Below are 27,547 nucleotides of genomic sequence, written 5' to 3' on the forward strand. Positions count from 1 at the left end.
AATCGAGATCAAACATGGCTGCGTCTTCGGTGGCAAGCTGTTTAAATAAGCACCTGTCGTATATTTTATTTAATGACTCGTAGCAATTGGTGAAATAACGATACAGATAAAATAACACTTGCGACGATGGCAGCTTGCTAATTTATAGATGGTGAAACACACTTTGAATAGAATTTACCATGTTTGGCTGATTACCAGGGCTGTGCAATTATCCCGTCATGAAGACAATTTTTCTATAAAGTCGTAAGGACAAATCTATATTAGGTGCCTCTTAAGCCGATCGCCATTAAAGCAAAGTCATGTTCGATGGGCGACTGTGCACAGCACAGGGGTACTCCATAAGAATAAACCATTTGGCTGGTACATTGCCCGCTGGCTGCAGCTATAACGATCGTAGCAAGCCACCAGAACCCCGCTGAGTGACGTTATTCTTTCCTGTTCGAAGGCTAAGTCTGCAACACTTCGAACTCTTTTTTCGAATAGGCCTGCTTCACTAGCACGTTAACGGACGTACTTACAATTATAACTGAGAACTATTACTGCTACTGAAAACAACAGTTGGGCCGCCCCAATTAGATGAGCACCAGTGCCACTGTCGGCGAATAACACTGTCTCAGGCGAAAAGCCGTTTTTGGGTTAACGCTTAACCTGTGCAACCCCAGGCAGTCGACTGTCTTTTCGATTCTGTCTGCCAAAATCGCGAGATCTGCAGATGCGCGCATCTCTGGAGACAAAAAAGACTGAGATGCTAGTCGTGTGGGAGTGGGTCGCATCGGGCACTTTCGCTTTTGATAGATTCAGGGTTCAAATTAATCTCATAGGTATATCAAGTTTTCGATATAACCGCAGATACCAAATAGAACTTCACGGATCCTTACACGGGAATTTCATTCCATATAGAATGACAAACATGCATATATGCGCTCGTTCTGTGTGCTGGTTTTCCCTTTCAGGTTACCCCCTCTGCCTTCGGTTATTGTTCTTTTGGTGACCATAACGATTAAGCACAGATGGCTAGCCTACAATTGTCATGCGCATGGAGTTCGATTGGAAACCTATTGCTGCAAGTATTTAGGCCTGCTGTCTAATTTTTTGAAACAGGACGCTTACAGTTAGAATAAGAGTGCGCTTCGCTAGCACAGATTGCTTATAGGGGTGTTTTCCGCACCTCCGGAGTACCACAGCTCCATTTCAATGAAAGAGAAGGAAATAGGGAATGAGTTCTAAAGCCGCTATGCGGTTTTGCAGCATTTCAACGAATCGCGCTTCCGCTTTTCGGACCATCGGTAACTTTTGAACAGTGTAAATAAAGTATATTTTCAACCAGAGTAATCAGGCGGGCTTAGTTTTTTTTAAAGCTCCCATTCTTATGAACCTAATCATTGTGAAGCATTAGTTTGTCACGCAGGCTCGCCTGACCGACTGGGTTAGCGGTGTTCTTTTTTCACACCCATCACGTTCATCTGTGTTAGTTATCACCTCAGTCCAGCTAATAGGCCCACGATATAGTCAGAGGGGTATTTTTGCTGAGCAACTCCCCCACAAACAAATAATATATATATATATATATATATTTTCAGGGCTCAGATCACAATTTCCCGCCTACGGAAGTTTAACTACTAAGCAATCGGCAATTACTACAATAGCGACACATCCGCCAATCCTGTCAGAATACGTGGCAATTGTGGAGTACAAACTTCAACAAAATGTCCTGCTCTTTGCCTTTACCATTAGTTAACTTAAATGTTTATCTCTTTGACGATTATATAGTACACTTCGGTTCGTTTTCCTCAGAGCGATATCTACGTTGTTGTCTTAACGCGCCCTCTATGGGTAGACGCACATTTCACGCAGCTCGGCGTTTGGCGTATATCCAGACATGCTCGCTTAAAATGTCTTTTTAAGGACATGTTTTATTCTCAAATTTATTTCGTCTTACTTTCCTTGGCCATTTTGAGCTTTTTTTCATCTGACGATGTCGGCACGTACGGCCAGCCAAAAATGTGACGATCTGACGGAAATGAAGATAATACCCACTAACATTTATCGCGCAAGATGCCGCAACTATAGAGAAATAAATATTCAACGAGCTAATTGTCTCGCGGCCAGGATACTCCGCCTAATCCATACATGCACGCGCACGGTCAAATGCACACACACCTGCAGAGGTGACGTGCACAATGAAGTTGGAAACAAAGACAATGCGCATATCACTCATCGTTTCCTTCGATGTATCTATATATATATATATATATATACATATATATATATATATATATATACATATATATATATATATATACATATATATATATATATGGGTGTTTCTATAAATATTTATGTAGGGTATACCAGCGGAATGGACGCCGAAAAGCCGGTGAAGCGCATATAGAAGAGAGCTTTCTTTCAAGCTGGGTCGTCTTGATGTTCAAAATGGCATCATTCGATGCTATACGATAGTTCAGATGAATGTCACCTTAGATGGATGATGCAAAGCGCTAAGATCACCGATGCTCTTCTGTCAAATTATCCTTTCCATGTAGTACGTCGTTCTATACTGCCCACGTGCGGTTGGCTATGACAGCCAAGCATCAAAAGCCACGTTCGTAATATGAAAACAATATGGAGAAATCTATTATAGAAATAATAACGTATTGTAATAGCAAAATGGCCATATTGTAAATGGCGAGACTGAACGAAATGGGGTGAACACATATCTAGGCGACCATAGTCCAACCGGAGACGGCAAGGTTCGGAAGTCTTCCAAATACAGATCTTGCCAAGCATTTCTACGTACAATGAGTACCCCGCACCCAGGAGCTGGACCTAAATGCCAGTGCAGCATATCGTCAGCCGCAAACGAAGTGTAGTTAAATTCAAATAGGGTTGCTTTGTTCTACTGCACAGTCATCGGTACCGGTTTGTGGTGCAGTATTAAATATAGATAATGACTTTGGCAGTTCGTGCCTCCATAAAAGAAGTTGCCTTATCTAAGCTGTGCGTACGCGTTACGTAATGCAGATATGATAACATAAGTAACAATTAAACGAAGTGATATTCTAGAAAGTTGCATGAAACGGCTTTGTCAATCCGTTTATCCCGGGAAAACTCCCGGGACGACATTTTCTTAGCGAATCGTCTTATAACTTATACAACCCAGCTACTAGACAACGACACTGAGACGATATCCGATCCCGTTTTTGCTTCTATACTCGACCAACTGTATAACCAGCTCAATGACTCTTAGAAAACGCTAACTTATACTAGATGTTATTAATAATAACAGACGCTGCATTCACAACTTGATTTACAAAGAGTCTAAATACAAAAGATTTTCTAGACGACTTGCAAATTCTACGGAGAAATACATCGTTTCTTCTTCGAATAGAACCCGTGTTCAGAACCGTGTTTGTTTGCCTAATAGAAATCGTTTGAGCTTCAGCACGTGCCGTTGCCGGCAAAGGGCTAGATGGTGATATTCATTAAAGTGAACTTGCATTTTTGATTTTCGGTGTTTTATATTTGTTCGGACGTAATTTCCGTGACGTTTACAGATCGTCAAAAATAATCTACTGGAAAATTATATTCTCATTTACGAGGGAAGCACGGATGGTCAGCCTCCTCCGTACGTTGCCACCCGCAAGTATTACCTTGCTTTAGTTTTAATTTCAGCAGTTGTCCTTGTTTGCTACCCCGTCATTACCATTACTTTTAAAATCATCCACACGCGTCAGATTCGCAATGGCGGTTTTTTCTGCCAGCATAGAAAACGACATTAGCGACAGCTAATGCTCGAGCCTCGTACTCTTCTTTCCGCTCTGCCTCACGCCTTTTTCACGTATATACCAGTAGCAGCTGTACGCCTCCTAGAAGAACCAAGATCACTTGGAAACCATTTGATTATCCTTACACATTCTACTACTACTACTACTACTACTACTACCACTATTATTATTGTCGTTGTTGATTATTAGGTACGATATTGGCGCTCTATTTTAGCTAAAGGTTTCATTTTCCTATTATAACTGGCAGGTCTGATGAACGAAACGGAAAAACTGTGACGAAGGAAAACACTGCTGTCTTCACTAGACAGCATACTGATCCACGATAACTAATCTAGCCTTACCATATTGAGTGTGGCATCGGTACTGTGAGCTTGAGTTGAAGAATACCCAGCCCTGTCAGTATGCCCCGTGTGTGGCTTGGCGGTTACGATTGCCTGGGTGGTGTCCATCCTGATTGTCCGCGTATGTTGATACATGTACATTTATATCCATGCTGGAACAGCAGCAGTAAAAGCAGCGATATTTCCCAACGGTTAGGAGAACGAGTTAATAACGTACCAGTTAAGATATATTATTAAAAAATTGTACTATTACACAAGCCGGCCTGTCGAACGAGCAGAGTATAGAGCACACAACTAACTCCATGGCAATCGTATGAAAAGCCGCAGAGCGGCCCATGCTACAAAAACCAACGAAAAACTTAAAGGGACAGAATACAGAACAACTGGATAAATATAAGTAAACAGACACAAAAAGAAGAATAATTAAAGAGAATCACGTTATTATAGTATCGTCTTATGTTTCTGCTAATGGAAAAATGTGCAAAGGTCGTTATGAACGATAGACGGACAAACATAACACGATGGGATGACCGTGGCAGAAAGAATAGGGCGCGACATCGTTGTCAGGCTTTGATTAAACCAGCGTAGGACCAACGCTTGCGACGCTTGCGATTCGCTGTCTTGTCCTGACAAGACAGCGAATCGCAAGCGTGAATAGAAATGGGAATAGCAAAGATAGTACATCGGAATTAAAAAGAAGAATTATTCTTCTGTTTCATATACTTGGAAAAATATAACGGAATCACTATGTCTACCGTCGAATGAGGGAAACCACTAGGCCAATTCAGTCTTGCCTTTTCAATTGATTTTCCAATGTTAGTAAATTGGATCTTCTGACTGCGTAACCGAATCGTGTTAGAGTGTGAAGTATAAATGTGTATTCTGTTTATGATGCTATGAAAAACTTTAAAAAAAGTTTACTGTGTATGATTTTTTTTTAGCCAACTGAAAATAACACGTACTTATTATGGGACTATCATAGGCTCTTTCGCTAACAGGACTTATCTGTTGTTATAGTACAACTCTACGGGATCATACTAGGTGAAAGCGTTTTCCCCGATCCTGATTGCTAACTTTAGTTAGTTAAATTAAGGCTTAAGGAAAATCGCGGATAGCAGCAATGTCGGGGTGAGGCCGAAAAATCTAATGTCGTGACAAAATAGAACCTTTGACTACTTGCGAGAATTCAGCCGTCCGAAACTCGGTGCCGTGAGTTAGAATATTGTCTTTTGCAACTATAAAAGGCAGAATCAGTAAAAGCAGATGGATTATATGGTGTCGTAATAACCCTTTATGGTGTCATCGATGTTGTCGCACGAATCTCTATTATTCAGTAGAGGGCGTGCATGTGTGCCTATCTGCTGACAACCGATACACCCTTTTCCGCCAGGTAATGTGACGACACTATCAGATCTTAGCAGTTTGTCTCTTCCCATTTAGCCATAGCTGGGTGCTCGTGGTCTTTCTCTCCATGGATGCTGCCCATAAATACCCAGCCCATGTACCTGTGAAAGGAGAGTCACGTGTGATTCTGACGACACTCAGAGGGTAGTTTCAAGAAGAGTTATGTTTACATCTTCGAAGAATCGTTCGACTGTCGATTGTCAAATGGTGCAGGCTGACGCTTTGACGTTTTCATAGTGAGGTTCACTCTTTTAACGAATCGGATCGGCACACTGAAGCACTTTGAAAACTGTTTATTCCTTCCCTCTCTAACCAATTACTTAAACAGGATTTGTAAACTCTGTTACGCTACTGGTGATGTCGTTATTATATAACTAAGTAATTGGTGAGGCGGCAGAGAACAACTCGCATATTTAAATAGGACAACGTAGTTAGATGTTGAAGAGCAGTACCCAAATTGCTCCAATCACTATGGGTGACTAGCCATAAAAAGCTTCTATGAGATCTACCTGGAAGCTGGCTGTGTAAACAGAAACAGAGCATAAATAATTGGCATTTTCTAAAGAAAATTAAACTAAAAAAACTGTCAATGAATTATCGCGGGCCGGTTGTAATATCGTCGCCACCAGCTACGGCGCGCATAAACGAAGCTAAAAAAAAATATATATATATATATATATACGCGTAGACGGAAGCAGATCAACTAATATTAAGAGGAAAACCGATCTTTATGATATCTATTTTGTTCCAATAAGAATTTTGCCTTTCATTTGAAGGGGGTCAATAAACCCTACCTTCGCCGGGACCCCGTCTCATATTTATGGCTACATAATGGTTTTATAAAGGTCGTTCGATGGCATAACATCGGACCGTGCAATAACATCTCGAGTCGAATAAGACTCGTTCAATTGCGATTACTATTATTTTATTATCCTGCCGGCAATTTATGTCAGGAGATGAGTTATAAACAGTGGCGTTGGGTGAATATGAATATCATCGATAAAAAAAAGTTTACAGCGTCTAGACAGCCACTGCTCCCCCCGCCTCTTATAGCCCGGACCGTATTACCTTTTTTTCATTTGTACTGGCGTTATCTGAAGTGATAACTCCGTACGACAGTATTATTTAAAGCATTATAGAGAACATTCCGCTCATGTTAGAGTAGTTCTTCTGTTACCTTGTCTCACGGTCATCTGAAAAGTTCTATTTTTTGTTTCCATTATTATTGTTATCAACGGGAGCAGATTCAAACATCAAGGTAAGAATGCACCGAAGCGCCTCACTGTTGGAGGTACCTTTTTGACTCGGTTCTTATCTATCTATTAAATAGTCTCTTAAATAGACCAACGACAGGCGATAACGAGCGAGAAATTTTCCCAATCGCTGGCGACTTTCGTAGATTTAGGCACTCCTTTCTTGAACATTATGCGAAGGCGAAAGTTCTGTCAGAAAAAGAGCGCCTGCAAAAACGACAAATCAGCATCAAGGGCAAAATCGGGCGAAAGTAAGTTTTTCATCGCGTGAGAACAGGCCCAGACAACGTTTACGAGTGTGCGTGACCGAGGTACGTGCCAAACGTGGACGCCAGTTCGATTCTCGTCTGACCGCCACAAACGATGGCTGCAATTGAAACTGCTTGGTATCTCAAGATTAGAGGAAGTAGCTTGGATTTCAAGTTTCTTACCGCTCCCCCTGCTGTTTCGCACTCTCGCTGCTTGTGTGAGAAGTTCGATGTATCAGAATCTCTGGATACATAAACATAATATCATGCTGAACTGGGGCATGCAGAATGCATTGTGCCACATACTGATACTTCTTACGGATTTGGAAGCTTCTCTAAATCTATTACCCGAGTGCCTGTGTCGCATGAGAGGTATTAGCACAATCTTAACTAGTCCAATTGATATTAGAAGTTGTTTTCTGTAGAACCAAGTTAATTTTACAAGTTTGTTAAAGAAAGACTTGTAGCTAGAAGTAAAGTTTGAGTGGATCTGTATGTTTACAGGCAAATTTCGACCCGTTTACACGTTAGCCTCGATTATAAATAAAAAGTTGGTTTATCTTCCGAGTTCTATGCGGGGCAAATGCTTTTAATGAATTGTTGCCTATCACTGATATTTCCGGTTCGTCTTTGTGAATCTCGACGTTTGCTTGATGTTCGTCCGCGCTCACTTACAGTTTTTGAGTAAACTTTTTTAGAGATGTTACGGGTGTGAACTTATTCCGAAGTTATCGCACAACAACTTCCTTGCTAGATTATTAAAGTTCAATAGAAACAGTTCGATGACGACTGTATAGGTTAATTGAATGTCTGTCGACTAGACGGCGTAGGCATGATTGGGCCAAAAGCTCTTCGAAACCGTCAATAATCCGCTTGCTGTCACCTAATTAAAACGAAGCCCACGACATGGGCGGCTGTGGGCTCACCGCTGACGAGGTGATCGATGCCGTCTTATCTATCCCGACCCAAACGGCATACAATAATATAGTTAACGCTGTCTGAGGCTGAAGAAATAGCCAACAGACGCGCTCTGGGAGAGAACTCACGATGGCGGCGGTTTACTAGTTGAGCTGTTTCTAGCTGGGCTGAGCTGGCCGGCCGGCCGGCTGGCTGGCTGGCTGGCTGGTGCTAACGCCTCTCACTAGCAGCAGGCAGTAAACGTCACGCGAACGTCATCTGTTCCATACGACCACAAACCACAGCGTAAAGAGCAAAAGCGACGATTGCTACAGAAAGCTTGTATGTCTGTGAGTATCGGAATGCCTGCAAACGACAAAAACAGTATGGCCATCACTATACAAGCCTTTCTCGCTGACTGGTAGTAGTCTAGTAGGTTTGCTTTTGCTAGCTTTAATCCTTGACCATCAAATCCCGTCTGTAACAATCGTTGCGGTAGCACAATCACCTGAACACTTAGCTTTGCCTGCTTCGCTGTTATGGGAAGAAAAGCTAACCATAGTGAAATCAAGCAATTTCGCGTAGCCTCGTGTCGGCATTGGGGCGCCAGCGTAAGTTTTACAATCTAGCAGCAACCATGACGACCTAACGATCGGTCGAATGACCGTCCAAGGCGAACTCACTCTGTTTGGTGGATCATTCGACATCCGTTTTCGTCACAATCATCGTCATTGTCATCATCACCCGATTCGTTGTTTTGTGGAGTGATCATGACGGCAGCGCTCGTGACGAGGAGGAACTGGTACGACGACAACATGCGTTCTAAAAAGGGAATATGTGAACGTTTCAAAGGTCGAGGGAGGCAGGCAGGCAAAGCTTTCGTGCACGTACATACCTTCAGTAAAACCGATTGACAGTATATACAAGCGTCAGCGATAGCACATATCGCTTAACATCTTCAGAGTGCATAAAAGCTAACCGGTTAGCAGGCCAATCTCAAATATCAATCGTTCTTTTCCATGGCCGACAGGCTCGTCAAAAACTATCGTTAAACAAGTGATCCCCAGTTGCCCCATTCTGTCTCTTCCTTCTCCTTCTCAAAGACAAATCACATCAAATAACTTTATAAATACTCGCACATCCCATAGGAACAGATGGAGGTGGACTTGAAAGCCATAACATCGTTAGGCTTCTTTTGCGGTGCATTTGAGACCACAGCTGATTCGTATAGGGTACCGAAGTTTGTTGCGCGGAGGGACTCTGTGTCTTCTCTCAGAGACTTTTCGTAGTTTTCGAAGACCCTTTTTACAACTTGCAGACGAGGACGGCCACGTGAGGTAACGGATCCCGAAAATGCAGCGAATGAGTAAAGACTAAAGAATAGATTTGCCAAAAGCAGATAGAAAAGCCAAAACGAATACGCACACGACGAATCACCGCAACTACAGTGGAAGAGGGGAAACGCGACGGCGCCATCAGAGACAAATCCAAACGGAGACTTGAAAAGATCTCATCGGCCGCTTAGATGAGGCGGGACGGGTATTTAAGATTACGGGGTTCTGAAATTTCGATCTGGACTCGAAGCAAAGCGCTGGGGTACGCGCATTCGCAGGAATGTAGATAGGGAAAAAAAAACAATAAATTCGATTTAATTAAGATCAGCATACATTGCTGTGTAGGGGCCGAGCTGGCGTCGAGAGAGGTGACGTCAAAATGCGAAAAAATAACATTGCCACTGATAAATCAAATAGAAAGAAACTAACACAGATAACTGTAAAAACTGATCGTGATACGTTCATATCAAAGTAAACCTATCCAATGGAATCGCTTAATTACGCATTTGGTGCCGGCAAAACGCCGCCGTCATCACAGAGGAGACCGAGCCTGACAGGCCTTATAGAAACAATAGTTTGCAACTAGGGAAGGCGAAAATGCTTAGACGTTCCTTTCTTTAGCTTCTTGGACTAATAGCATTTACATTTTGATGCTGGATTCAATAAAGCCGATACAACAACAGCTTAAAAATGGCGCATTAGAGTTTGGTGTTGCTGCGAAAATATTGCAATTCCTTAAAGAAAAAAAACTTTATTTATCGTAACGTGTTGGGCAATTCGTAACTGCAACTGTATCTGTTTTGGCAAGTACTTGATTAATACTACCTACGGATTAATTCTGAACATAACGATTCCATTTGTTTTATCTAAATACCTTTTCATTAATAGTAACCGATCAGTTCACTGGATAAGTCTATGACATGTGATCGGTCAGGAATCAGCCATCATTTGGTTGTCTAGTTACTATGCACCTGCGCGCACGCTACCTACTGAATCCCTAGGTCCCCGGTAATCGGCAATGGTGACAGGTTCATTCCGTTGACGGCGCCATTTGCATTAGTCCTCATTGATTCCATATAAACACACGCCCCTCACGTACCCCTTCTCTTGACCTATACAGAGCGGTTTCTTATGCGAATTTTCGTTCCGTTACTCTTATAACTGACGAAGACCTGCCTCTCTTTAAGTCTTATACCTGTTTCTCAGTATTCAAATACACTCATATTCATGTGTACTCCGGACCTAGGCAGAGGGATGAGTGCAGCTCCGTGAGCTCGTTGAAGGGGTGCGTACCGCTTGAATACAGGCTGGTCTAAGCCGCCTCATAAAACCTCCCCCGCTCGAAAGGGCAGCTCATTTCGCTTCAGAAAAAGAGCTGTTTTCCTGTCTGTGTCGTCTATTGAGCTTAAAGGGGTTTCTTCTTTGAAATACAATTAGCCTTCAGAATGTTCGACTTTGATTCCGGCATGCTTACACTTTTTTGGTAGTTGTTATGGTATGCGGTACCGCGGTACTGCGGTATGTTACCTCCCACTTTCAGTCTTTCTCAACCCCCCCCCCCCCCCGGTCGCTCCCCCCCCAGGTCGCTTAACTGCTTAAACACCTTTTCAATCTTTCCAGTTAATTTGCCGCTACACTCATTTGAGCTTTTTTTGTGAGGCGACGATCCTTCTCGGAGATCTCCACCCCCACAGCGCGTGCGTTCGAAAATTCTGTACCAGGAGAGAGCCAGCTGAGGCCAATATATTTCTGGTAGAGACACTAGCGTCATCATCACCGTTAAAGCCGTTTTAGCACAGATGATTCTTTGTATGAACATAACGGGTATGGCATCTCTGCCCACCAGATAAAGATATGCAGTTCAACGTGTCCGACGATATCCTACAATTTTTCTTTTAAAACTGAAGATTTTTTTCGGCAGTGATGTCTAGATGGCAATAATCGGCGGGAACCCCCCAAAACCAGCTATAATACCACAAGTACGCTGGGGCTAACTTTGCTTTGGGCTCCTTTACGACTAAAGAGCGTTGTAATACTCACGTTAATGAAACGTCACTGTATGACAAACTGAAACAGGGACTGTGAATGATTTTGAAACAATATTCTCAGCTGAGAATGGCTGTGTGACTGCCGAGCTGCCCAACCCGCCCGCCAGCCAGCCATTGTTTGAAGAAAAACGCGCTATCTTTCAGGGAACTAATACAACGACCAATCAGTATGATGCATAATAAACTTATAGAAAACGTCTTTTAACCTAATCGAAATATTTTAGCGCTGACTCATCCTCGCAGTCGAACGTTATTTTCGTAAAACAACGAATGGTGGGTACGAGCATTTAGAGTCGCACTTGTAATAAAATAAAAAAAAAAGAGTAAACATAATATACGACAAGCAGTATTTATAATTAAATTTATAAATTTTATTTTTTCTTGTCCTGTAACATTTTTTTTTATTAGATAAGAATTTATTTTAAGAATAGATACGATTGAATTTGTGACGTTAGCAGATATTATAATCATTCCTATTTATTCTTAAATGTACGTACTTTCTCTATAATCGCTAAATTCGTTTGCCAAGCAAGATCAACTGTACCCCAAACTAGATACCGTCTTGATATAACAGTACGCAGAGCGTCTCAATGATTTATAATAATGCTTTTCGGTGAGGACTCTAGATTTCTGTCGCTGCCCTATTACGGCCGGCTGCTGGCGCGTCCTGCTGTTAAGGAATTGTTGGGTGAATTACGCGAATGATGTCACCCGATCTAGATCTGCCCAGTCCTCTATACTACGATTACGACCAAGCACACTAATCTCTCTAGGTCAACCTTATAGCCTCACAACCAGTGGCTGATTTACGTTCCCTCCGAAACCGGAGTCAACGGAGATGACAGCAATGATGGCGACGAATGAAAGGGAACGAAGTAAACTCACAAACAAGACAACCGGCATTACCTCAAGCTAAGCGCTGAGGGAGAAGGTCTGGCATTGAACGCAGACGGCCTAGGCTTTCCTTGCCGATCAAACGTGCCATCAGGTAAAAAGGTCCTTTGCTTTCAGAGTTCTTCACACGGGCTACCCTGTCACGTGTACACGTGCTGTAGGCTCATTGCTGTAGCAAGTTTTCGCTTTCCTTTTCTGCGTGGATAGGAACCATTTTATAGACAAAACTTCTTTCACCATCAGGGTAGCAGATCATCATGAGATTGAGTCTTATGACTGGTACTACATAATCAAATACAAACTACTGCGCTGAAGAGACGCTATGTGTAGTAGTGGGGTGTGCAACAGCCGATAAAGGCGGTAATGTTACCTTCGGGTGCCGCCGAACGGTATTCGGCAGCTGAAAAATCTAAATGAGATTCAAAACTAGACCCTTCACCGAATCCCTGATATAACTGTCGTCTATTCACTAGTGATGGCACTGCGTGGCCGTCTCCGATCGGTTCATCTGAGATGTCACATCAGGCGCCAGCGGAGATATCCCGTTTCGAAAAAAAAAACAACCTTTCTTTCTTTTTGAGATTGCTATTCTGTGATAACTTCCGCTCGATCTGGCATATATATACAGTGGCATCGCCGGACGATACCGACGACGTGAGTGTTATTGGGCAAACGCTATGCCCGTTTCGTATTTTTGCTGAGTATTTTTCGTGGTTATGGTCCCCTTGAAGAGGAAAATCGACGATCTTTTTCTGGCAAATGATCCTGACCTGTCACTCCATAGCCAAAAGAGATAACGAGCGGAATAGACAGGGTGAGAAGCCGCGTTTATTATAAACGTCATGAAATACGCTACCTCCTGTGGGTTAGTTAGCATAACTTGGCATGCGTCGTGCACGCACGCCACTCATCGGACACTGATCTCTCTTTTACTCTTGTTCCATCGCACATTATCCGGCTTATGCTTGTTCTGACGATGCAAGATGGTCTCCAATCTGCCCAGATTTGCAGTTTTACTTTTCTCTTCAAGGAAACATACGTCACCAAAGACCGATTCTATATCAGAAGACAACACCTAATCATATAATAATACAATTGTGTTGGTATGCCACGATATGCAGAGATATTAAAGCTTCTCGACCCGTGGGGGCATTTATATATAGACACAGCCACAGGTGCCTGCCCTGTGTAGCATTAAGCGAACATAGAGCACGCAAGGTTAACATAAATTTCAATCGATAAGTCTGTTATATATAATCCCTAATAGGGCGGTTTTACGACTAGAAAACGAAATAAATAGACTTTGTAGATATAAATAGACGGAATAGATGGTACTTTTTGTGTACCTATGTTAGCCTTGAAAATTATAGTACGTAAAAATCGTAATCCAACACAAGAGTTGTTTCCGTTTTGCTGTCGGTTTAAAAAGGTAGGAAGGCAAAAACCTTTGGTTATTGCCCTTCATAGGATTCAACATTCCAGACCACACCCGAGCAACCCGATAAACGGGACGCAGCTCATCACAATCAGTAGACCGAGGCAGATCGCGCTCGACCCATCTAGTTGTCCCAGTTCACTACTATTACTTATTACCAGTCTTCTCTCACATCAGTGAATCCGGTCCCATAGGTTCCTATCCGAAAAACCTATAGGTGAACTAGGTAGAACCGCGGTCACCACGGCAACCGCCAGCAGCAACAAAAGTGGCTGACGGAAAAGTTAAAAATGATTGACAATCGTAAAAATCGAACAGTTCTAAGAAAAGGCACAGTCGAGCCATTGGGGTAGATGGGAGACAGCGACGCAAAGACTAACTGCCTGAGCGAGAAGTTTGCGCCCACACAGCATGTGTTTATACTCAGTGGATTTTCTCAGCTATTACAGCGGTCGGAAGGCAGCGAGCGACCACCAAACTAAAGCAGTTGCGGCGGCTTTTCATATACCGCCAGCATGAGCACTGTTGTCGTTTCAACCGAAGATTTTCGTTATTAAACGAAAGGTGAGAAATCTGGTTGGAAGAATGCCCCCCCCCCCCCCCGTCAGACAGCTATCGATTTCATTCGTTCGCAGATTTTCTATGATGGGTGGGAGTTGACGCGGTTGTCATGTATATAGATCAGAGAAACAGCGTCGCGATGCCGACAAAAATAGACTACGCAGATTTTACTTCGGTGTTTGATATTTTTCTTCTTCTTCTTCTGTCGGAGAGAGAGAGAGAGAGAGAGAGCGAGAGCGAGATGTCATAAGCAAAAGCGGAAGTACAGGAACGAAAAATCAGTTGCTATCACGGAGCAGCCAAAAATTATCTTCGAGCTGAATTGTCTAAGCGGGGTAGGTCTTCCTGGATTTAACAGACCTGTGAATCGGCATGACAAGCATACAAGCAGCTATCATTAACGTTAATAATAATAATTGCTATCTAACTTTAAACGAAGTTTTGGGGTTTTCTTCAAGTCGACAAGCGAACTTTTATTCTGAAAACGGCCATGATTCAGTTTATATACTACCTCTGATATAAGCATAGGAATTCGTCAGGTTATTGGGCCTCATTATGTTAAGGCCTAGAACAGGACTTTGATCCGCGTTGTGAAAGATAAAACCTATTAGATGATCAAAAGGTATTCATGTTCTGTCCGTAAACACACGATTTCATTTTACTTATATGCTCACATAGTCTTTTTGGCACTCAATTTCAAAACGATGTATTTAGCAGTCATAATACATGATACCTAAACAAAGAACGACTAACAGATTTTCTACCTGAGCTTAAATATCTCATAAATCTTTCGCTAGATAAAGCTATAATTAGGCGATCTATTCGGATCTAACGTTTCATCTTTAAATTCCTAAGGCCAGCTTTAAGAAGATTCAGGGCTTTCCAGGATCTAGCATTAAAATCGTATGGCATAAAATGCGGCCAACGCAATTAGGCTTACCATGGCACCGTAAAGACATATATAAGTAATTTTCTGGAAGACTCAATATTTGGGAGCGTCGGACACAATAGGCCAGCCAAAATGTACGACAACGATGAATCGGTGCGACGAGTAGCAACGGCCTCTGAATTTATTGTCACGCACAGTTTACTATATATTTAATGTGTTCCAGACATATAATTTCGGTATTGGACAATGTAAATTTAAGTTTGTTCTCGAACACTGTGTAGGACGCTTGAAAGTAATGCCTGCGAACGTGTATAAGACACAGTTAACGGTGCCGTATTTATAACCGTACATAAGCCTTTTTCTTTGTTCGATTGATATCGATGTATGAAAAACGTACACGATCGCATCATCGCCTAACCTCCTACTGCAGTAATAATTGTAGGAGCGGCTCGGAACGGCCAGTGTTGTCTGACGTTCCTTCGACTATTCAGCTTTTACGAGAAAGCGCCGCCGGTGGTGGATACGTTAATCACACTTCCGTGGCGTGTTTCGATCGGCTGAGGTAAAGCGACTACCTCTACCGTCTTATGCTTGCCAGTGCCTCATTTCGACACGTTACTTGGTCCAGCATTCAGGATCTCTTCGTTCGTACAGCGTATTTCTCATTTTGGCACCACTTGACGTACAGCATAGACTCCATCCTTAACCGCAGAGACGGTAGTATTGCTGTACGCTTGGCTACAGCTACTGACAGGCGATGCCATTTTAAAACCTCTTGTAAAGTCCGAAAGGACTAAGAGGAGTCCAGGCCAAATAAACACTGGAAGAAAACGGCGAAGGATAGAAGCAATAAGTAGATACAGGTAGAAGAAGAAAAAAGCAAAAAAAAAAAACAACCACAGCAGCGGCAACAACCACAGAACTCCTCCAGACAACACCAGCAGTTTGAGGCAGCACCGGCTGAAACAACAATATTAGCAACAATGGCGGCAACTGCGGTGATCGTAATGTTCTGCAGACGCAGGCCCATAATGCACAGTCTATGTGCCAGTGTGGACGTCACAGCGTGCGTGCGTGCGTGCGCGCGCTATATTTTAAATGAGTTGAGTGAGAAGAGCAGAGCGGTGTGTATCTTTAATGGTGTACATCTTTTACGTCGTGTGATACACTGATGTGGGAGCTCCTGATTATGATTATCATTCGCTGGGTAGCGACAATAACGCCAGTGCCGCATCAGTGCAACGAACAACATGATCGAATATAGTGGCCGTCGAAGCATCAATGCGAAGGACTAGAACTTGCAGAAAAAAAATGAGCGACTCCTTGACAATGGATCGGATGGGGCGAATGAAGGTGGATGGGTGCCACAATTCTACACTTCGCAAGCTAAACTGGTTGGTGTTAAGCTGGTGATCGTTAAGCGGTCTCTGCGAGGCGATCTGCCCATATCGCATCTGCGATCGCCGACCCAGCTATTGCGGCGGTGTGGCTGGCAATGGCGGTGAAGTGCTTTATATCGCTACGCGGCGTCGGTCGGAAAACTGCCGCAGACATGACGACGCTAAGGCACTTCGTTGTGTTGTCCACCCACTGACACTAATAGACATAGTTGCCGCCGCCGCCGCCGCCGCCGCCGCCGCCGCCGCTGATGCCGGCCAACAGATACCGTCGATGAAATAAACGTTGATGTTAAAAAAAGGACCCAGCTGATCAAGTGCCGTCTGAAAAAATACGAAAAAGTAAGACAGCAAACGGGACGCTCAATGGTCCTACCTCTGAATAGCTTTGTCGCGGTCGTACGGAACTGCTTACGGAACATTTTACTTGCCGTGACGCTTGTCGATATGGCTGCTGAAAGATGTTCTGTTTGCTAACCTCTTCTGTGTGACTGTCCAACAGCCAAAATAATGGAAACGAGTCAGAAGCGACGAACCCGCAAATGGAGAAATGGTCGAGTGCAGCAATATCGGACGACACTCCGTGTCACAATTCTTCCATTTTTGAATATAGAACACTGACGAGCTAGTCAAAGTTAGAAACTTTGTGCCTTCAGATATAGAACTTTATGGATTGCAAATACAACTGTTGTTCAAGCTTCGTTAATTTCTATTGGATCGTTTTACTTGTAAGTTGGATCCAAACTAAGGTGGCAAAATTTATATCGAGATTAGAGAATACATGGAGGTACTTATTATTACTGTGAAACTTACTTATGATTACTGTGAAAAATACTTCAGTGATGAATACTGTATATACAATAAGTATATAATAAGTAGTAAGAAGAGAGAACAAGATATATAATCATATAACGACAACATTAAAATGGCAACCTTCTGCTATTTTACGTTCCAAAGTTAATATTTCGGGTTAAATCGCGCTGTTGGGCTTCGAATCTGCTATATATTTACATAAGCCGAGCTCTGGCTATAAAGCGTATTGACCCAGATGCATGTAAAGCGCCCTCTTTCTGAGTCTACATTCGGTCTAGTAGCCTACAAGTCCGGCAGATTCGCTGTTTCTCTCCGTAAAACATTGCCTCGTCTTTTTAAACTGAACCTTTCGCTGAAACTTCGTACAGGAACAAACTTTTGAAGTCCTTGATTAGTATTACTTCAAAAACAGCCAGGAGAAGTTTTGCTAACTTACTTGTAATTTATCCAACAGCTGCGTAACTACATTAGCAGCTATTGTCCTTAAACTCTGTTTTTCTATTTTCAATAAATTTTTGCCATTGTTTACGTATCATCGCTGTTGTTATAGGTCGACGCTGAGATTCGAACTAACGGGGGTTCGGTGCTAGCTTTTTTTTGTGGATAACTGTTATGGCAACTAATTCAGAACGATGAATATTAAGTAGTTCGAGCACGCCGGCTAATGGGACATCTCGTAGAGGAAATTGATGGTCTTCGTCATCGGAAGCCGAAAAGCAGAACAGAGACACGTACTTGAAAATATTTTCAAATACGTAGTACGTATTTATATAAGGATATTTTCCGCTGGACATGTGCACCATTTTCGAGAGCCCATCATGGAGATGCTTCTGCTACCGGGTGCATCTAGCAATTACTCGTAATTCGCTGAGCATCCGGAAGTGACATGGGATGTTGCACGGGTGCAAATGATGGCCCTGTCGACATATTGTTCGCCTCAAAGTGAGATCTTTATCCGGGCACAGTTCACTTGAACTCAGCGGAAATGGCTACCCGTTTATCGTGACCATACATTTGATCCTTATATTCGTTATGAAGGTCATGTTAAGGCGTTCAAGCCCGAATGTCCAACATGATTTCACATGTATAGACAGACATGTATGAAAAATCTCTCTGGCAAAGCTTGATCTGTTTGAAGAATTATGCGACTGAAGACACGAATAGAAATTCGTTCGTGATGAAGTGAACTGAAGCACCTAGGAAAGGTTATATAAACCTTTTGTGATGCACTCTAAAAAGCTTCCTGTCATCGATTTAATAGGAGATGCCCCGTACGACTTTGAATTCGTACTCTTTCTGAGAAAATCATTGTCGTCCTTCCGCCATTACTGCTTAAACAAAGCCAGCTGTAAAGACCTATTTTGAGAATTACTGAGTTGCTAAATGCCTAGATCAATCTCCAGTATTTCACAGTGGTAATCCTTCTCTAGACTATAACGTCCGTCTGGCAATAGATGCGGTAGTTCCAGAGCTCACCACCGAGTTGTTCACTGTCCTACGACAATGTGCGAATTCAGAGTTAATCTGATCAAATGCACTGAAGGCGATCATTTTTTTTCTGGGGTACGCTACTTTTTTTTGTGAATCGCGAACTCACGATGAAAATTCAAGCGCCGCACTATGAGGCTATCGGACCACCCTGATAACTGTGACCGCGGCTGAAAGCTCTGGCCGAAAAGCAAACACTTCTCCCATGCACCGTATGGTCTCTAATCACCCCCGAATGAAGCCGAGGAAGAGTGGCACGCAACGCTGGGCGTGTAACTTTCAGGTGATTGACGAGAATCCCCCTAAAGTTTCAAGCTGACTGAAGTTGAATACCGAATTAAATAGGTCCGTGTTGAAACAAACAGTTAACAGATGGTGCCGTCGTTTAATCTGCATATGAGGTAGTGATAATTTCGTCCTCTGTAAACTAGATATGACTGCGTTTTGTAAGCTCCTTTAACGTGCGCTAGCTCGTGGTTGTTCTTACTAGCTTCATAAATGTTTCAATACTTCAAATAGTTTATCATTTTAGATCCTTATAGATGATAGGACCTGTTAGCACAGCCTTTGTAAGCATCTTCAACAGCACAACTAAGCCACTATAGGCAACTTCACATACTGAATCGCATTTGTAGTCAGATTTAGCATTATCCTAAATATCTGAAAACTTGTAGGTCTAATTCAGTGATTCAGATAGGATTCGAACATATACGATATTAAAAGCTTCTATAAAAAAGCTATGTTCAGCTTAATTTGTTGAACTACCTTTAAAGAATGCCAAATAGGATAACACGAAGGCTAAGCCTAACAACGAAATCGGTGTTTGCTCATATAATGGCATTTTCAATGCCTAGTCCATGTCGCTCTACATCAGTAGTCCACGAGAACAGCTTCACTTCCGTCTACCTTCGTAATGTTATTATTAAGCAAGCTTGCATATACCTATCATACTTTTTTAAATTATATTACAAAATTAGTGATTCAGGGCCAAGTGGTCTCCTAGGGACGAGTATCCTTTCAGCTAGCTTGTATGCGCCTTGTATCATGGTCGCATAAGGAGCTAGATTAAAGTTCTTTTTGGGGGCAAAAACGTAGTACTTAATTGTTTTTTCATTTAGTTTGTTCTAATTAGAAACAAAAACTGGGCCTTACAGTCAGCATTGTTTGTGTTATATGCGTATCGTTTCTGGAGGCATTGAGATTTCTAGATCGTCGCTTGTTCCCTTTCTAAACGTTCAACATCTTCCGGATACGCCCAAAACTCATCGCACAGATGTCACAGCATTAGGGTGTAGCCTGGATGCGATAAGTCTTCAAAGAAGCTATTGAGAAGCCAGGCAGGGTTTATAACCTCTGTTGAAATCCCCTTTTTTCCCGAGTTCTTTTTCTAAAATCGTCTTTTTACAGAGATAGACAAGTGCTCCAACCCTGTGCGTATTCTAGGTTCTCAGCCTGTGTGGTTCATGCGTATCCGGACATGTTGGTAGTATGACATCGCAGCAATAGAGTTCTCGGAGTAGCTGTTGGTGCATGTTAACGTGTATATCTATGGATGAGCACGTCGAAAGAGAATAGGAAACAGGCCTGAATCAGAAGGCAAGTTAAACAGTGTGCGAAAAATCAATCTAATAAGGACAGAGAAGTGGTAAGCGTAGCAGTTGTGCTAATCGCCTTAACCGTAGTAAAAGTAGTCGCTATTTGCGTTTTTGAAACAACGACGATCACGCCTTAGAAAAGCTGCACGAAGCGGGAAAAGGAAGCTCGCAAGAACAACGCTCGCGATACAAAGATGAATACGAAAATGGATATATAAAAAAAAGAGGGAAAAATAAGAGGACTCTTGCAGGCAGCTAGAAGACGAGAGACTATATATACAGAGAACGTGTGAATGTTTTCATCTTCCTGCATTGCGCTTAGAATGGCCGGCTTGTCCCATTGAAGCCTCTGCTATTCGCGCTATCCGTCGATTAGCGGCGACGCCAGTTCGACGCTGTAAGAAAAAGCGAGCGTGCCTTCAAAAGCCGGGCCACCACCCCACCTCCCATAGATCGTCTCTCGCATTTGCTCTAGTGTATAAAACACTACAATCGCCTCTAAGTTCCCAGTCCCATAGGCGAACGAATAAAGGAATAGAAAGTACTACATCGTCCGAAATTTCAATAGCACCATAATATAATTTGTTCAGCTATGCATTCAGACATTGCCGTGTGTATAATGCGGAATCCAAGTGAATCTCTCAAACAATATTAAAAAAAAACAAATACAGAACAAGGGACTTCATTGCAAACCTTCCACTAGAACGATCCACACCTTCAGGCCGTACCAATACAAAAGCTGGGTTAACGCTTGAGTTCTGAGATGCTCTTACACAACCTATCATCTACTTGGCCAACTGTGAGAAATCGAGTATGGCAACCGCCCGCTGTGTCCATCGATCTACAAAATCAAACCGTTGAGATGTTTGGAAGTCTGTATATGAGTTACATTTCATATAAATACTATAGTTTTACTGCATTGCTAGGCTACATGGGCCACCGGCGGTCGAGAATGAGAGAGGCCTGCATGGCCTTAGGTTACGTAATGGTACTACGAGACCAGCGTTTGAATGCAGCAAAGAGTCCCCCTTTTTTCTGGCTGGGTCGTTCGGATAGTGACTGTTGACAGAATAGCAGCAGCAGCAGCAGCAGCAGCAGCAACAACAACAACAACACTCGTTCATCGACGAAGTTTCTTTTGGAATTTAATAGCTTTTCATAAGTTCGCCAGGCAGTCGCGTAGTCATTCTAGTGGTAACAAGAGCGGCGGTGGCAACACATGGATGCATAGGTTCTCTGCTGACTTGCATAGGCTCGTGCTGGCTGATGCGCGCACGCGTATGCCATGGCAAAGCTCGAATAGGTGAATGAATGTGGGCCTATTGTGCGTTGACTCCGTCGGCTTCAGCACAGTAGCTGCGACACTAGCAGGCCTTATTAATTTCAGGCATTTAATGCGAGCGCCTTCGAGACTCCTCCTGTTCATTACATTCCTTCGTTCAAGGCTGCCCGTCGGACCTGCACGTCGTCCAACCTCTTAACAAAGCAGTCATCCTTTTCTAGGCAGAGAGATAATGCTTTCTCAATACGACCATTAGCGAGAATAAAAATATTGAATAAAATAGACATATCACTTAAAAATGGAGTCTGTTAGCTTTGCTCATACGTAACTATCCATAGATAAATATACGTCTATTGCATACATTATGGGCCTTGATGTTCTGGTTTTGTTAATTATAAAGAATTAGTCGATACTAAATAAAGGCGTCACAAGGCAATATTTTTAAATATGTGGGTGTGCTTGTAGGGTCTAATTACTACTTGGAGAGTTACTGGGATGTATAAGATAAAGAAAGTAGGTGTAGTTGTCCTTTTACGGTTATTTGAACTATTTGACCTACGAGCATGTTCTACACATGTACATGTACGCAAAGAACTCGAACCTGTCGCTTATCCGTTAAGCTCTACAATATAATAATAAGGCATTGAAGAGTCCGAGGGTATTTGAAGCGATGAATGGCTTTCTTTATGTACATTCTATGTGGCGCGTTACCTACACGTGTGTTACTTGCGCGTAGAAACAACCTTGTAGGGAACCTAACGGCGTAATCTGACGAGGTGGATGGAGCTCAGCATAAAGGCAGTGTAGTATGAAGGGTGTTGGTGTCATCAATTTCCAGTGATTATTCGTTGCCACGTTCGTTATCTTCTAGACAAGAGTATGTAGGAGGGAACAAAGTAAATTTCATTTCCCGTTTATGTAGATGTTATTTGGACTGCAACGATGCCCATCAGGTACAGAGAAGTCCCTCGTGCAACAAGCGCGATGTATGAGCCAGAATCATGCGGATGAATGATTGGTCCTCTCGAACAACATGTCTATCTAAAATTATTTGGAGTATCACACCTCATATGTATAATACTTTTTCATTATTCTATACGTTATATAATATTATCGTTTCAAAAATATATGGTTCACATAGTTTAAAAAAAAATGACTCTGTATGTTTGGGTATACTTTTTTTGAATAGAACATAGGTATAATAAACTGTCAAAAATATACTAGACTAGGTCGCATTTCTGGGGGATTCGTAGTTAAACCTTTAATTGCCGCTTACAACTAACCTAACACCATATGTTGTAATTATAAGAGATAATGAAAGGCGGCGGCAAAAAGCTAAACAGACTATCTACTCCCTTAACGCAAGGTTCATCGCCTCATTAAAGGTAGATAAACTTAAGTCGAACGAACCTCTAGGATAGCCTAAAATTTCCTATGCGAGACTATGCAGCATTTCCGGCTCTAGCGATCTTTGTGGGTAATCATGTAAGTAATGTTGAATAACATCAGGGCTGCACCCAGAGAGGAAGTGTTTCAGATCTGGAAAAGGGGAAGTTTGATTTAGATTTTGTCAGCCCTGATAATAACTTAGTCCTAATAATACCAAATCATAAAAATTGAAGGGCACTCCGATAGCTGACCGTGTAATTATTAACACTTACAGTCTCTTGAAAAAATTTTCATAGAGCAACAGAAACTTAAACTGTTACATCTGTACCGACCGTGTCATTAATGTTGTGATCTTTCTTGAGTCTCTGTCATCGAAGATGAGATCCTCAAATGTTCTTCGTCCCTGTTGAGTGATGATAGCACCAAACGAAGATGAAAATACCTAAGGTTGGAAACAAATGCTTACTTCTCAGAAGAATGCCAGCTCCTGACGGCTGTGATTCCAGCCGAAGCGCCTATTCGTGCATGCGGCCACGCGTTACCCGAAGAGTCGAGCCGTCGACGCTCTTTACGGTCAATCTGAGGATTATTCCTGCATGTAGAAATCTATTGTTAGAGATAAGAGAGGCGGAGACTAGATTGATGCTGAATTGTCACTTATTTGGCGAATGATGTTACGCTACTAAGCAGATATGGTGAAGAACGGGTTCGGCCTTTAGGAAAAACAGTGAAAGACATAAAAGATAATTGGCCTGGTTTCTTTTGGTCGTTTTTTAGAAACACTTACAAACTGTACTACGAGAGCAATAGAAAAATATGTTAATTAAACGTTTTTTGGAATGATATGGCAACCTATTGGACATGGAGAAGCGATTGCTTTGGTTTCAAAAGAGCTTAGGTAAAATTAAGAGTATTCCATCTGTTTCGCTATCGGATGATAAAACTTTAACGGTTATTCGATCAAGATCCTACGTTGTTATATTATCAAAACGTAGTTAACACATGTATTCTTTCCATATGTTTAAGGACTAGATAACTTGAAATAGCTAAATCGGCCATTAAAGACTAAAGGGTCATGTCTTTTCTTCCGCTCACACTCATAGGCATTCAAATGAGCTCGTTATTTCACCAAATCAGTATACGCCACAAATCAATTAGTTCCACATATTGCCAGCTGACGGAACATGACTTCTGCAAAAGGTCCTAAGAAAATAGCCAGATATCATGATCCGAAATCTGATTCAAGATTGTGGTAAAGAGACAACGACAATCTCAGAGTTAGGGTCGCCCCGCGTGCCTTTTCCTCTGTCTTTGAAGGGTCAGTCGGTCGTAGCTAATCGGAAACTCGTCTTCCAGACATCCAAACAAGAGCCAGACTGAGACGAACTAACAACTATAACAACGGAAGACGAGTACCCTACTCTATCTCCGTCACTGCAGCCGAAACGTGTCAGGCCAGAAGGCAAGCCGATAGAGAACTAGCTTAATCGGGAAAATCGAAACTGGGCTCGTTAATCGCTTTCTGGACCACTTCGGTCGGTTCGGATCAGTCTCCTATCCGAAAACTAGCCAATGTGCTCGGCCATGCCCCAGGCGCTCACTCCAATCGAAATCGTATGTCTTTGTGTGGTTACTAACAGCCGTTCTATACCGAATTCTGTTACCGTTACATCTATATTTGTAAACATATTCATATTCAAGAGAGCGATTTTACTCAGGTTTAAACCAGAGACTCGATCTGGGACTTTGAAGCTGAAGCCTACCGGAACCTCGTTTTCAATAATATGCATATATGTCCCTTGAAATAATGCATTTCTGCGGGTTTTTAATAATTAACAAACTGAGATACTCATATAGCTTCGCGTCTTACTTCTAAGGTACAACGGTTAATAAGATACGAAGTTTTAGTGATATTTTTGCCATGACTAGCACAGATTTTAGTTTGTCTAGGGTGATACTGACGATGGATTTGGCTGTGGGCTGCCTCTGTGGTCTGTATTTCAATGTGTTACATAGTACGTACATTTTTTTAGATCAACTAACAATTGGTATACTATCGAAGAAACAGCTAATTAAAAATTTGATATTAACTAAGCTATACTAGTGAGTTTTATTTACATTAATTTCAATAAATAATAATATAATAAATAAAATAAAATTAGCAGCTCATCTGAGACGTATGCCGGTCAGAAATTTGGTGCGATGTGCATGAATGGTTCATCCGATAAAATCGGGACTATTTAAGGTAAATATTTAGTTTTTATTTAAAGATGATAAAATTAAAAACAGCCCTCTTTCTACCACAATTTTCCCGTTTACATTTTCAAAATAAATCAAAAAGCAGACTGCATTTTACAAAAGTTACTATATTTTTTGTTATATATTGTGTGAGCATTCTTAGTGCTAGAAAAACTGCTGCACTTTAAGCGTGTTTAAATGATTTACTCGAGAGGGAAATTGGGGCAGATCATCTATCTCAAAGTGTATACATATATGTGTGTACATCTACGTAAAGCTAAAGGACAATGTACTACATGTCATCGCTGTTAATAACATGCCGCGTGTGGTTACCTTTGAAAACCTTTTCTGGGTAGATTGGGCGCATTATCATAGCACGGGCGCAGGTGACAATAACATCGTCAACGGGTGCATCAGAATCCGGATATCACAATCATGGATGATGATTGATTATGACTAATTCTTTATACTACGATTATTGATAGCGAGGATTTTAGCACAAACTACAATGCAATCAGATGGACTTTTGGCCATTTGTCGACAAAGCTAGATGTCCTGGATATGCAGGTACTTGAGCCATTAAGAGGCCGGCTTTGCAACGTTGAGAAAACATTACAGGATATATGGTAGAAAAATCATGATCCTTGACCTAGCTTGGTGGCTTCCCCAGTCACTTGTCCAATCATTTCTTAAAATTCAAACATTTCTCATTTATTTTTGTTAAATAGTTGACTTCGTCTCAAAAAATAATTAATGTTCTGTTTAGATTCACTTCAGACATGTATGAACCCATCCTGTGACCTTGTATGGGTAAACGATATAGGTGTCTTTAATTGACATTCGTTCAATACATTGCCGTGAGCCTGTTTTAGGAAAAGAGGGACAAAGTAGGGTAGTATTTGACGAATACGCCGCTCTAACTTACTTTCTCGCTATTGACAGCAGTTGCGTTGAGTAACCCATTCGTAACAAATATTGCCCAATTGGAGCGGGAATACAGACAAGGAAAATCAACCCGTTTGAAAATATTTAGCTTCTCGAAGAGGGGTACAATTTTTTCGAAATCGAAAACGCTATATATGACGCACTCCTTTGATATCTGTCAATCATGTTCCCTTTTAGCGTCGTTGTAGGCACAGGACAAAGGAACACGAGGAGACTGCAACACGAGTAAGCGTCGTTTTAAACATAGCGTCGTCCAAACGACATTTGCGTGTCGCTTACAGCTTCCGCGTCTACGAACAATAGCAATAACAGTGCGATCATCATCCCGATCAGTCTTAAGTAATTAGTTCTACGTCAGGAAATCTAGAGTTTTACTCGTCTCGCGTGGGCTCTACGGCCGCATAGCTTGCGGTAATATTACTAGACACGGGACGATTCAGAATATTATTAAATTACATAAGATAGTCACATGACCGACCAGCTTAATCACCGCAACGAAATCAACTATACAACAGCAGAAACCCTGAACGTTACAGAGAGGCATTATGATAACAACGTACGAGATTAATCCGAGAAACATGCGACATCTGTTACTCTAACGTACGTCAAAAAATAGACATGATAGATAAATAGTACCTATACAATATAACGTTTTTTTTTGGATGTTGACTAGGCCTCGTCTAGCGATATCTAGCTTCGGTCGTTTCTACCTCCGCCGCTAGTTGCCACCGTCGAAGGGGTAGTTGTCGAAGGAGGCGGATAACCTGTAGTTTAGGAAATTTGTCACACTGGTTACGTTGTGTACTTCTTTTCTTGATGAACCCCTTTCTCACACGTTAACATGACAGTGAGTTATATCATTCAATGTGGGAGCGACTAGGTAGGCAATTAGGTCATTTAAATTGTTTGCTTTAGCTCGACGACCGTACGTCGCTCTTAAGCAGTTCTCTAACGCATCGACCCCGACCCCCCCCCCCCCCCCGCTACAAAAAAATACGATGTATAGATACAGCTGAGCATCATTGTATCTCGAGAATCGAGGAGATGATTAGTAGACGTAATGACGCTAGCGTTCTATGGCGATTATGTCAAATTTACATACGCGACAATCGATGCATACAGAAGTAATAAAAATCAGGCTTTAGAGAGTAGGACGCTATAGAAAGGCGTTAACGATACGAGCAATGGCAGTAGTAGAACAGGTAACAACAGGACCGGCCGCGATGTGTGGCCATTTTGTATGGCGCTCACCAGATGAATACTGAATATCGATGCTCATGGCTACACCTAGTAATGTCGACATCAGAGTAA

The 27,547-nt window shown here is 42.1% G+C and overlaps 1 long non-coding RNA gene across 9 annotated transcripts in view; it reads right to left on the reverse strand.

Moving 5' to 3' along the window:
- Positions 1-27,547, reverse strand: part of LOC111247681 (uncharacterized) — a 70,901-nt gene that overhangs the window by 11,595 nt on the left and 31,759 nt on the right. For 4 of the 9 annotated variants that reach the window (XR_002672216.2, XR_015323437.1, XR_015323438.1 and 1 more), the window contains exons 1-3: positions 7,707-8,071; positions 4,127-4,278; positions 3,651-3,866 (exon numbers count right to left, since the gene is read on the reverse strand). This is a non-coding gene — a long non-coding RNA (uncharacterized LOC111247681). The other 5 variants (XR_015323433.1, XR_015323432.1, XR_015323434.1 and 2 more) reach the window with 3 other exon arrangements.

The sequence above is a fragment of the Varroa destructor genome, unplaced genomic scaffold (assembly GCF_002443255.2).
Source record: "Varroa destructor unplaced genomic scaffold, Vdes_3.0 BEIS01000003.1, whole genome shotgun sequence".
Taxonomy (NCBI): Eukaryota; Metazoa; Arthropoda; class Arachnida; order Mesostigmata; family Varroidae; genus Varroa; species Varroa destructor.